Source organism: Zalophus californianus, chromosome 1 (assembly GCF_009762305.2).
Source record: "Zalophus californianus isolate mZalCal1 chromosome 1, mZalCal1.pri.v2, whole genome shotgun sequence".
NCBI lineage: Eukaryota > Metazoa > Chordata > Mammalia > Carnivora > Otariidae > Zalophus > Zalophus californianus.
The window spans coordinates 61,801,982-61,814,927 of NC_045595.1; the positions used below are offsets into that span (position 1 = coordinate 61,801,982).

At 37.9% G+C, this 12,946-nt stretch overlaps 1 protein-coding gene across 45 annotated transcripts in view; it reads left to right on the forward strand.

The window, feature by feature from the left end:
• Positions 1 to 12,946, forward strand: part of CLASP2 (cytoplasmic linker associated protein 2) — a 178,009-nt gene that overhangs the window by 60,988 nt on the left and 104,075 nt on the right. The window lies entirely within an intron of this gene.

Here is a 12,946-nt window from a genome sequence, read left to right on the forward strand (position 1 = left end):
TCATAACTACTTTTCCAATAATTTTTATATATAACACGGTTCTTAAGAGGAGGACAGAATTGGCACCGTTCATTGTATCGTTTTGTATACCTTTTCTCTTACTAGTATTTTACGTGGAGCATTTTCTCAAATTATTAATTGAAAACTATTCATAGCTAAATAATATCTAGGTTGCTTTCAGTATTTTTACTCTTATAAGCAATTACATTATCCTTTTACATACATCTTTTCGCGCATTTCCTCCAGTCATTTCCTTGGAATAAATTTCTCAAGTTTATTGTTTCAAAAGATACAGTTATTCTTTCAGTTTGGCATAGTGTCCTCCAGGAAGGTTATAAGCCAAATTCAATTCTGAATAAATAAATTCTATTTTATATTGCATTAAAATCTGCCTCTTTGTAACTTAAGCAAAGAAGATGAATTATTTGTTAACATGGTACTTTGAAATACTTGAAGGCTGGGTTGCCCTCTCTCTTTATAGCTATTCTGCTTTCTAGACTAGACATTTTCTTTCTCATAAGTTTATATGGAGTAATGGGGATTCAGTATAGGCATTTCATTTGCTACTCCTAGGTGTGTAATATACAGATAGGTATGATTAGTTCCTAATTAAAGGAATATGGTAGATGGGGGGGTATGTCTATATTAGTTGAATAAGCCCATCACAGACCACTGGGTTTAGGAAATATTTTTTCAGGTAAGATTACCAAAATAAAAATAAAGTGAACTTCTTTGAAATCCTGACTGAATCTACTTTTGAAGTTTGGGAATTTAATTTACTTGTCTCAGAGATATATGTCAAGATTAAAGAGATGCATGCTATTTTTAACAGAGTATCCTATCCTGTTAATTAAAGCCAGTAGGACCTGTGTTTTATCTTTAGTGTGTTTTTCATTGTATTTTAAAATTGTCTTTTCATTGTCTTTAGTGTAGTTTTGTAGTTTAGTAGTGTAGTTTTTCTTTGTTCTTTGGCTCCCTGTGCCAACCTGTTCTACTTATATTGTAATTGTGTGGCCTTTAAGTCAGGGAGAATCAAAAAAAGGATTGTGGGTTGCTCCATACCAACATATTATTGCTATAGAAATCCATATTATGTGGGAGTCAAAAGTGTTACTTACTTTTGTGCTTTAGTAATTAGAATAAGGATAAAATGAATTCCCTTAAATAGTTATTTTCTGAATAACATTTATAACTTCATAATAGGAATTAAGGTAAACACGATTTCTTTTCTTTTGGCTTAATGGCCTAGATAATAATTGCTGAAGGTACCTGATTGTTTAAAATATTTATATCTCTAGAGTATTTTAGGTAATTTTTTAAAAAGATGTTTGTTCTCACATATATTCTCTTATTTAAATCAAAACCCCTCCAGTTAGGTACTTTATTATCTTAATTTTACTGATGAGCAAACTAAAGTTTAGAGAAGTTAACTTGCACAGGGTCATGCATCTAATAAGTGCACTAAGCACAAAAAATACTTTGCTATACTGCTACCCACCCTAATCTCACCGAGTAAATAAGTATTCTTCTAGATCCTTTAGCTCTGAGATTATAATCTACAATAATGATCACTACCTTTCAACATCCATAAATCAGTCATTTTAAAGCTCAACTAGTACGATTCTCAGCTATTTTATTTGGAAATAAAGCAAACCTGAATTTTTTTCATTATTAAGTAGAAATGCTTTTTAGTATTGTTGAAATCACCCTCCTGTACCAATAATTTTGGCTGCTATTCTTTTTAAAATACAGAGATTGAATTAGATGATAATATAATTGTTATTGTTTGTAATTTGTACCAGATTTTGAGGTTAGTCGTTTTTTACTGAGGCTTGTATGTAATCATGGAGACACGTCATTGGTTAGATCATTAGTTCTCAAAGTTTTGTTGTTCTTTCTCACTTGCTCATTCATTCAAGTAGACAGCATTTTCTCTCTACGGTTGTTTTCATCTAATATCAAAGACTGCTTTGAAATAGTTTTAGTTCTTATAATTAACTACCACCTTTTCAAATTCAGGAGTACTTAGTCATCATTTTGATATATTTGTTTTACTTCATTTATGTCTGACCTGAGGTTTTATTAAGAATGTCCAAATATGGGACGCCTGGGTGGCTCAGTTGGTTAAGTGACAGCCTTCGGCTCAGGTCATGGTTCCAGGGTCCTGGGATTGAGACCCGCATTGGGCTCCCTGCTCGGCGGGAAGCCTGCTTCTCCCTCTCCCACTCCCCCTGCTTGTGTTCCCCCCCCGCTCTGTTAAATAAATAAATGTTTTTAAAAAAATGTCCAAATATCTATTTTCCATGCTAATCATTCTCATTTTTTTCCCCTCAGGCAACCACAAAGTTGATTTTTTTTTTCTTTAAAAGAAATAAAGGGGCACTGGGATGGCTCAGTCAGTTAAGCATCTGCCTTTGGCTCGGGTCATGATCCCAGGGTCCCGTGATCAAGCCCTGCTCGGCAGGCCCTCCATCCCTCTCCCTGCTTGTGCTTGCATGCGTGCTCTCTGTCTCTCTCTCTCAAATAAATAAAATCTTTTTTTTTAAATAAAGATTATGAGAATCAGTATATATTTAATAAAAGAAATCTCACAGAATTTAGTGTTTAATCTTGGAATCCAAAATTTTAACTGATAAACCTCAATTTCTTGCTTTTGAACTTTATAAAAAAACAAATAACTTTCCTTAGACTATATACTCATGTCCTGAGATTATGTGTGGGAGGAGGACTTCTTCTCTTCTTCCCCTGATGTAAGGGAAGATACTAAACCAGAATGTTTTAGCCTTTATCTTAAAGATTATCTGGCCCCAATTCAGGTGAAGAGACTGAGCCTGTAAGAGTTAAATGATGTATCCAAAATAAGACAGTTAATAAGCAGAGATGAAACAAGGACCCAGTGCTTGGCCAGAGGCTTTTTCTTGGATCATCTCTGGGTCATCTCCTATCCAGTACTGCATGTGATATATATTTTATCCCATATAACAAGACACTGTTATTTGGAAATTAGGGATTGGCCAGTAGCCTTTCTCTGTTAAATTACAATGAATGCCACATCTTTTACTATCCATCATAAGAAGCGCTGTTTGTTTGTTTGTTTTTAAGATTTATTTATTTGAGAGAGAGGGGGTGGAGGAGGGCAGAGGGACAAGGAGAGAAATCCTCAAGCGGGCTCCCCACTGAGTGCAGAGGGCAACACAGGGCTCAGTTCAGGACCCTGAGATCATGACCTGAGCCAAAATCAAGAGTCGTATACTCAACTGCCTGGGCCATCCAGGGGCCCCTGGTGCTGTCTATCTGAACTTTAGTTTTAAGGTAAATAAGATTCAAGTAATTCAACAGGTTTAGTCTAATAGTATCTTGTCTCTTTAATGCTGTTGCTTTGCAGTAACCGGTGTTAAGTTTGATATGTATCCTTCTACATTTTACTCTATGTTCATTTATGTAGGTATGCAGATTAGATTTTATGTTTGCCCATATTAAACACATTAGTAAATACTTTGCAACTTGCTTTTTTTCACAGAATATTCATCCTTCAACAAGAATGACAGCTCTCACATCCTTTTAATAGCCATATAGTATTCCACATTATTGATGTACCGTGATGTAATAAACTGTTTACAAGTCAGGGTCATTCGGGTTGTCTACAGTTTTATGCCATTTTAAGAATGCCAGTCTCCATGTCTTTATTATATTTGGACATTCTGGTGCTTCTAATCTGTGGAATAGATTCCTCCCAGTGTTCAATTAAAGATTGGGTGTGTTTTTAATAAAGACATTATTTTACCTTTTCCAGCATTGAATGTAACAGCCTCGTTAATTGTTGTCATTTTGATAGGTGAAAAATGGTGGGTTTTTTTGGTTTTGTTTTAATTTGTACTTTTCCATCCACCTATCCATCTGACCAGCAGCTAGCAAATATTTTCTGAAAGCTTTTAGCATGCTTCTGCTTTTGTGATCTCTGGAAAACATCAGTGAACAAAAACAAAGACACTGCCTTCCTGGAGTTTTTATTCTGTTGAGGTTCAGAATATTTAAATTCATTAATGAGGTTAGCATATCTTCTTCCGCAAATTACATGTTGTTGTTATTTGCCCATCTTTTAATTGGGCTGTTTTGTCTTTCTCATCAGTCTGTTACAGTTTTTTAAATATTCAGATCTTTTATTCTTCCGTTAAAAGTCATAAATATTGGGGCGCCTGGGTGGCTCAGTCATTAAGCATCTGCCTTCAGCTCAGGTCATGATCCTGGGGTCCTGGGATCGAGCCCCGCATCGGGCTCCCTGCTCAGCGGGAAGCCTGCTTCTCCCTCTCCCACTTCCCCTGCTTGTGTTCTCTCTCTCGCTGTCTCTCTCTCTCTCTCTCTCTGTCAAATAAATAAATAAATAAATCTTTAAAAAAAAAAAGTCATAAATATTTCCTCAGTGTCTCCTTTGTGGCAGTTTACATCAAAACTTAAAAATTTTTGTTGTGGTAGGTAAAATATCTGTTCTGTTCTTTTTGACTTCCAAATTTCCTATCCTGAATAAAAAGGACTATTTTCCAGTCCCAAGCTATGCAAATGTTTTCCAATTTATTCTAAACATTATTTTACATTTAATTTGTTCAGTATATCTGGAATTTATTTTTGTATAAGGTGGCAGTGTATCCCTTTTAATTTATGTTCTTATGCATGGCAAATTAATGTCCATGCAATTAAAGAAAACATTCTTCACTTCATTGAATGAATACTATTGTATGTATTTCAGTTATTTTCTATAGTTTCTTTTCTTATTTTCCAGATCTGTATCTCTGTACCTACTCTAGCTTTATAGTGAGTGGTTTCCCAAACTTTTTATTAAGAAAAATTTTGAGCATATAGCCAAGTTGACAATGCAATGAACACTTATCATCTAGATTGAATAACTAGTTTGCCGTATTTAACTCTCTATATAAATATATTCCCATACATATTCTTTTTTTTAATCTCAGCATTTGGAAAGTAAGTTGTAGACATTATGACATTCCAGCCATAAATATTTAATATGCTCCTCCTGAGACTTAAAGGTATGCTGCATTATATCCATGTCATTATCGTATGCAAGAAGATTCCATAATATTATGTATAAAACAATCATATTACCAATTTTTATACCCATAACATAGATACATTTTTTGAAGAGTCTAGGCCAGTTGTCTTAGATTGTCTGGATTTGTTCTGGATTTGTCTGATTTCTTTGTGATGTTATTTAACTTGTTCCTTCTAGCCCTTTTATTTTTTGTAAATTCTTTTTAAATTTTTATTTATATGTCAGAGAGAGAGCACAAGCAGGGGGAGCAGCAGGGAGAGGGAGAGGGAGAAGCAGGCTCCACGCTGGGCAAGGAGCCTGATGTGGGACTTGATTCCAGAACCCTGGGATCATGACCTGAGCTGAAGGCAGATGCTTAACTGACTGAGCCACCCAGGCGCCCCTATTTTTTGCAAATTCTTTCTTTTTTTTTTTTTAAAGATTTTATTTATTTATTTGAGAGAGCGAGAATGAGAGAGAGAGAGAGCACGTGAGAGGGGGGAGGGTCAGAGGGAGAAGCAGACTCCCTGCTGAGCAGGGAGCCCTATGTGGGACTCGATCCGGGACTCCAGGATCATGACCTGAGCCGAAGGCAGTCGCTCAACCAACTGAGCCACCCAGGCGCCCTATTTTTTGCAAATTCTTAAACTATATACTCATGTCCTTTTAAGCCCTTCCATTCTATATTCAAATTTCCTAAAGTATCCTAAAAATTGTTTTTATAACAAGTGATTCTTTGAGGCCAGGAAGAATTTTTAGTTTCTTCGTTCAAGAACGCCCTCTTCTGTTGGTGTGGTGAAATGGCAGCTGCTTTACGAAATGATACCTGGGCGGCTTTCTTCTTGATTCTGTGATAGTATCTTATTTCAGTAGAGCCCTCGTCTTCCCTTTCTTCCTTTCCTTTACCCACCAAGCTTCGAAGGGGGGATACCTCTCCTTTGCTACCTACCTGAGGGTCTTGGGGGGAATCCTAGTTACAGGGCTGTGTTCCCACCACCACTACCAGGGTCTTCGTCCTCCATACAGTTTCCTCTGATTTTTCTCTCTGTGAAGACTCTATAGTTGACATTGCTGGCCTTGGATGTTCATATTTCCCCATTTACTTGTAAATTGAAGTTTGAAGTGTTATTAGTCTTCTCTTAGTTGTATTACAAGTATGTGCTGTGGGTAATTTTATTTGCTCTTCTTTTTGGTCTCTAGTTTTTGGAATATGTAGTTGAATATTTGAATTTAGATAACTACCATTTCCCATGGGAATAAAAGTGTCTACTATAATTTTTAATCTTTAGTAAGGAAATGCCTTTTTTTCTTGATAAACCATTATCTCAGCATTTTGTTGAATTTTAAGACATTATTATTTTAATAGTTTCTACTTTCACCATTGATCTGAATCACTTTTTGTCATGTATCAAAGTCTCATATATTTGTGGGACATTTTTGAGTCTCTATTTTGTTCATTTGATTGATTGTTCTGTTCCTGAACTAAAACCTAATTGTCATAATTAGCTTTTTAAATCTTGATAGCTGGTAGGGCAGATACTTCCTCCCCCATATTCATCTGTTTGTTCCTAATGTCTTTTGTTGGTTGGTATCTTTGTGATTCTGTCCACATTATTTCTTTAAATGTTATATTCACATATGCTTTGTACTCTGTAACTAGACAATATCTATAGTGCTATATCTGTTATTTGTTACCTGTGACTCTTAGTTCATAATGGTTTGCCTTGTGTATTTAAACTTTGTGAAATTGCTTGAAGGGAGTTCTTTGGGCTTAAATTGGGGATTGTAGAAGCTTTTCTTCAGAGATTTATTCATGCTCAAATCTGGGGAATCACCAATCAGGGACCCCTCCAGCCTCTCCTAGGGCTTGTCTCAACTCAAGAATTCCAGGTTACTCCTCCCCACCTGTTGGCTGGGGAGCCCACTCTTGGATGGGAAGAGTTGTAAAGTTACATTGTGAAAGGAGCATTCAAGAATATGAGGAATTGTTACAGCTATCCTTGCAAACAATCTATTGCAGTTTGTCCTCTGACCACAGCAATTCACATGCCTTTCACATACAAGATACACTCACAGACATTTCTCAAAAGTTTCAACTCATATATAGCAATCAGGTTCAAAGTCCATGATCTTTAGTCTGCATCAGATCACTTGCGAGGGTTCTCTGGTGTGGCTGCTCTCCATCCAGAGGCCTGTGAACTAAAAAGATATCTTACTTGCACCCCACATGCTCAGTATACAATGGTGGTATCAGGACACAGTATCCATAATAGACAGCCCATTCAAGAAGGGGAGGAATAGGGGTGCCTGGGTGGCTCGGTTAAGCGTTGGCCTTCAGCTCAGGTCATGATCCCAGATTCCTGCATCAGGCTCCCTATAGGGAGCCTGCGTCTCCCTCTCCCTCTGCCTCGCCGGTGGACACTCTCTCTCTCAAATAAATAAATAAAATCTTAAAAATAAAAGGGGGGGATGCCTGGGTGGCTCAGATGGTTAAGCGAATGCCTTTGGCTCAGGTCATGATTCCAGGGTCCTGGGATGGAGTCCCACATCAGGCTCCTTGCTCAGTGGGGAGCCTGCTTCTCCCTCTACCTGTTGCTCCCCCTGCTTGTGCGTGCTCTCTCTCTCTGACAAATAAATAAAATCTTTGTTAAAAAATAAATTAAAAAAAAAAAGGGGGAGAAACAGGAAGTTCACTGACATAGCAATTTTTGAATCCAACAGGAACCTGTTGTCAGTTTCCCTTACTTCAGTGATGGTGTTTCTTTGATGAAGGTTTCATTCTCTCTTTGGGTGTGGTTTTCTAAACCAGTGTTTTCCTCTGTTCTTGGTTCTGCACTGAACTCTGGGCTCTGCCTCCTGAACTATTTCCTTCTTTTGCCTAAAAATCTTGTGTTGCCACTGTGCGTATCTTTTTCAGCACTACTTGAAGGAAGGCTCTTACGCTAAACTGTCCATTTCTTGGTAGCACTCTTCAGAAGCAAAGTGTTGCCACTGTGCGTATCTTTTTCAGCCTCTCGGGTAATGCTCTCATTGGTTAACTCTCTTTAAAAATTATGGGTTGTATATGAATTTTATTGGGGTTTAAGCCATATTTACGCCCTGTTGTTTATCATATTTTTCTCTTGAGGGCTAGTCTCTTCATAGTAGCATGAGAAGAACCTGCCCCTTTCCACCTCTGAGACCTGTTCTCCTATATCTGAAACAAACTGCTTTATCCTTTGTCTCTTTCACCTTTGTATCCAGCACTTCATTTTATTAGTTGTTAAGGACTAAGTAGAATGAAGTTTTCACTTTATACTTAAACCTTTAAGTAATATTTAGGAATTTCTGAGAGTACCTACCCTAGTCAGTCTAGCATACTAGAAACCATGCTATCTCGTGAACGCCAGAAGCCTCTAATCTCCACCACCACCACCACCCCCACCACCCCCACCACCCCCACCCCTGGCCCCCATCCAAGTGAATACTAGTTTAGGGTGAGTTCTAGAGCAGGGATCAGCAAACTAGGCCACAGGCCACATCCAACCAACTGTCTGTTTTTGTTTTATGCATGAGCTTGGAATGTTTTTTTAATTTTTAAATGATAAAAATATTCAAAAGAAGAATAATATTGTGTGACATGTGAAAACTATATGAAATTCAAATTTTAGTGTCCATAAATAGAGCTTTATTGGAATACAGCCTTATTCATTTACATGTTGTCTGTGGCTGCTTTCATGAAGTGGCAGAGTTGAGCAATTGCAGCAGAAACTATATGGCTCACAAAGTCTAAAATCCTTATTATCTGGCCCATTACAGGAAAAATTTACTGACCTCTGTTTTAGAGTAGTTAGACAACTGAGCAAAGCTGTTCTGTTTTGTTTTTGCCCATTAATATCTTCTGGTATGACTGTTAACCCAGTTATATTTAAAGAGCTGTAGTCAAGCTGGAAGCCAGCATTGTTCATCCCTTCAGTCCTGCAGCCTCTACTTGTGCTCCTGCTCTCAAACTTAACTTTATTTAAATACGGCTCCGCTTTGTGTATACACTCACTGTCCTTTTCTTGAGGTAATATTTGGCATTAGAGCCCATCACTTGTTTTGACTCTCTGCCTATAGTATTCATTCTCCTTCCTGGTGCTAAAAGTACTTTATAGTATTTTTTAGGTGAATTTAAACCTGTATCAGAAAATGGAATAAATGCTTGTGAGAATGAACAGTTTATTCAGCAGATTATTCCCTATGCAGAGATCCTTTTTCTACTTTTGTTGGCCACAAAATCAAAACCAAGGGGAGGGGAAACATAGGCAAACTAGGATTGTAAAAAGGTTTACTTGCAGTACATATAAGAGATAAACGAGCCAACCTCAGCATGTCCTGTCTTTACATTATTCACACACCCAATATGCTCCCATTAGCAACAGCTTTGCTTATACAAAATGGTTCTCAAAGGTAAGAGTGAGATAGATTGGGGTCAACTATTTAAAACCATGCAAGTTCTTGTGGAATTTGGTAATGTCCGTGTCCAGGTTTAGAGACCTAATTGTCACAACTGAACTGGTAATAAGGCTGCATTTAGTGATATTTGTAGCCTTTTGTCTCTGCAGCTTCTGCAGGACTTTTAAAAGCCATTTAATTTCTACTTCACCTACCCTCCCCCCTAGGTTATTTGTCCCTACTCATAAGACGTAACTGACTGGATAATAAAACTAAGGCGTTATGATCAGAGTGAATTGTGACTTTTAAAGTTAGACTTTCCTATGCATGTTCTTAGTCAATGGCACATTTTTCTGGCTTTATTTGGGATTTGTTCAGATGCTCTGCATTCTCTTGAAGGTGTTTGACATTGTGTTGTGGCTGGTGGGTTAATGTGTTAGAGTTAACATTCTGTTCTACATTTGATACCTTTTGTAAACTGCCTGTAAGCTGTAGTAACTCTTCATACTGATCTCCCCTTCAGTTTTTCATTCCTCTGTAAAATTTCTGTCTTCCACACTTGAGCACACTGATGTTGTCAGTTGGCTGTGCTCTGGTACATCTGCACAGGTCTCCTCCACCAGTGGACTCTTCCAGGAACCACTTGTTCTCAAAACTTGCCTAGTGGTTCTTCTTGTTACTGTAACCAAGTAATTTGCAAGAAGTGGTATATAAGTGAACAGACTATATTTAATGGATGTGTAAAGAAAACTGTTTTATGAAAACTGTTGAATTTTTAAGAACTACATGATAAGGACAAGTCCCTAAAGAAATTTCTGTTCAGGGACGTCTGAGTGGCTCAGTTGGTTAAGCGGCTGCCTTCGGCTCAGGTCATGATCCCAGGGTATTGAGATCGAGTCCCGCGTCGGGCTCCTTGCTACGCGGGGAGCCTGCTTCTCCTTCTGCCTGCCGCTCCCCCCTCTGCCTGCCGCTCCCCCCTGCTTGTGCTTGCTCTCTGTCTCTGTCTCTTTCCCTCTCTCTCTGACAAATAAATAAAATCTTCTAAAAAAAGAAAAAAATTTCTGTTCAGTGGCCTGGGCTGGGCAAGACAACTGCAAAAGATTGGGAAGAAATTGTAGAAATCTAGGCTTCTGCTTTCCTTTCAGGGAACCCATTGTCAAAAACAATGAAACCCAGGGGCGCCTAGCCAGCTCAGTCAGAAGAGAGAGCTACTGTTGATCTTGGGGTCATGGGTTCAAGCCCCACATTGGGTGTAGAGATTACAAAACAAAACAAAAACTTCAAAAAAAAATGAAACCCATATTAAGAGATTGATAAATGAATGTAGTATAAGATGTTAAGCTAATGTGATTAGGTATCTTATTTTTTGTTTCTTTGTTTAAACTGATTATTTTCAGTTAATCTGTTATTAGTACTGATCATGGGGATAGGGTCAAGAGTTTTATTGTTATTTGTTATTGGATTTTTTAATAATATTTAGGGAATAACTAATTTATTTACTATTGTAAATGAATTTCGTACAGCAAGAATGCATTCCTGTCTCTCTTAGTTTATTAAATTGTCATTGCTTTTAATTTGTAGTTTTATATTGTCTTATAACTTTGTTACACTTTTCTGTGGTCCATCTCTTAATGCTGTTAAAACTCACATGCAAAAAGATTATCTTCAAAGGTTTTTTTTGTTTTGTTTTTTCAGGGTGAGGAGCTTCTTACATACCTTTGGAAATCTTTAGCTTTTTTTTTAATTAGGATGATGTTAAATTTTTAAACCCAATTTTGAAAATAATATTTCCTTTGGTAGATGATAAACCTAATTGGGGAGCTATTATTATTTAACTTTTTAATTGGATAGATTTTTAAGCTAATTATCCCTTTGGATATGCATCTTATCTGGTTGAAATCCATTTCAGTGTGTTAAATTATTACCATGAAGAAATAAATATACAGAGTTAGAAACTAAGTACCACCTGTATCGGCCAGAGTTCAGTCAGAAGACAGAAACCACAGGGGCGCCGGGGTGGCTTAGTTGGTTAAGCATCTAACTCTTGGTTTCAGCTCAGGTCATGATCTCAGATTGTGAGATTAGCCACGCATCGGGCTCCATGCTAGTGTGGAGTCTGCTTGAGATTCTCTGACCCTCCCCCGGCTTGTGCACGCATGTGTGCTCTCTTTCTCTAAAATAAATAAATCTTTAAAAATAACTGTTGTGGGTTTTTTTTTTAAGATTTTATTTATTTATGTATTTGAGAGAGCGAGAGAAAACAAGTGGGGGGAGGGGCAAAGGGAGAGGGAGAAAATCCCAAGCAGACCCCCGCTGAGCATGGAGCCCTACATGGGGCTCTATCCCACAACCCTGAGACCATGACCTAAGCCGAAATCAAGAGTTGGACACTCAACCAACTGAACCATCCAGACTCCCCAATAGTTATTTTTACAGAGAGAATTTAATATGAAGAATTGTTAAATGGGTATGGTGAATTAAAAATCAAAAAGAGAACACTAAAATGTCATCGAGGTAGCAATTACAGTCAACAGCTCCTACTCCTAGAGCTGGAGGAACAAAATGAGGAGGTTAAAATTATTAAAACTTAGAGGTGGGGCCCTGCAGAGCTGTGGCTTAGACATCTGTGAGGGAGTACTAGCTGGCTGGCATCTCTGACAGGCCCTGTGAGCTGGATCAGTGAGGGTTAGAAAAATTGCAACAGGAATCAGGTGCTGGGAGCCTCCTGCCAGATTTGCTAGGGTTTTATAGACAAGAACAGGGAGCCAGAAGGAGCATGTCCCTTCTTCTGTCAGCTTCCATCTTTCCAGCACCCCTATTAACAGAGTTTAGCAGGAAGCCATTAGAATCAGCAGGAAAATGGTTTGCCCAATCCTGGCTAGGCCCAGAATCACTGAATATGAAAGAGTGGATTTGGAGCTGAAAGTAGCTTAATTACTGGCTCTTAAACAGCTACTACTTCTTAAATTTACTTTTTTTTTAAGATTTTATTTATTTGACAGAGAGAGACACAGCGAAAGAGGGAACACAGCAGGGGGAGTGGGAGAGGGAGAAGCAGGCTCCCCACCGAGCAGGAAGCCTGATGCGGGCCTCAATCTGGGATCAGGTCTGGGATCATGACCTGAGCCGAAGGCAGACGCCTAACAACTGAGCCACCCAGGAGCCCCTTAAATTTACTTTTTTATTGTTTATGTGCAGTAAAGGAAGATTTGTTTGCATATATAAATTTAATTTTAAGGCCCTCGTTTCTTTCACATTTGCTTTCCTGAACACTGCAGCATACATGGATCCTCTGCTCTGTTATTTGCCATCATTTATTGACATTTAGTGTCATTTAAAATTGCCATTTACCTTTTTAAATGATTATCTTTTCACCTGTATTTCTTGTGTACTTGCTACTGTATTGAATAAGGATAGGAGGGCTCTGTTCTTATAGTTTGAAGTTTACAACTAGTCTACCTTAGTACTTTATAGAGAGTTAATCAA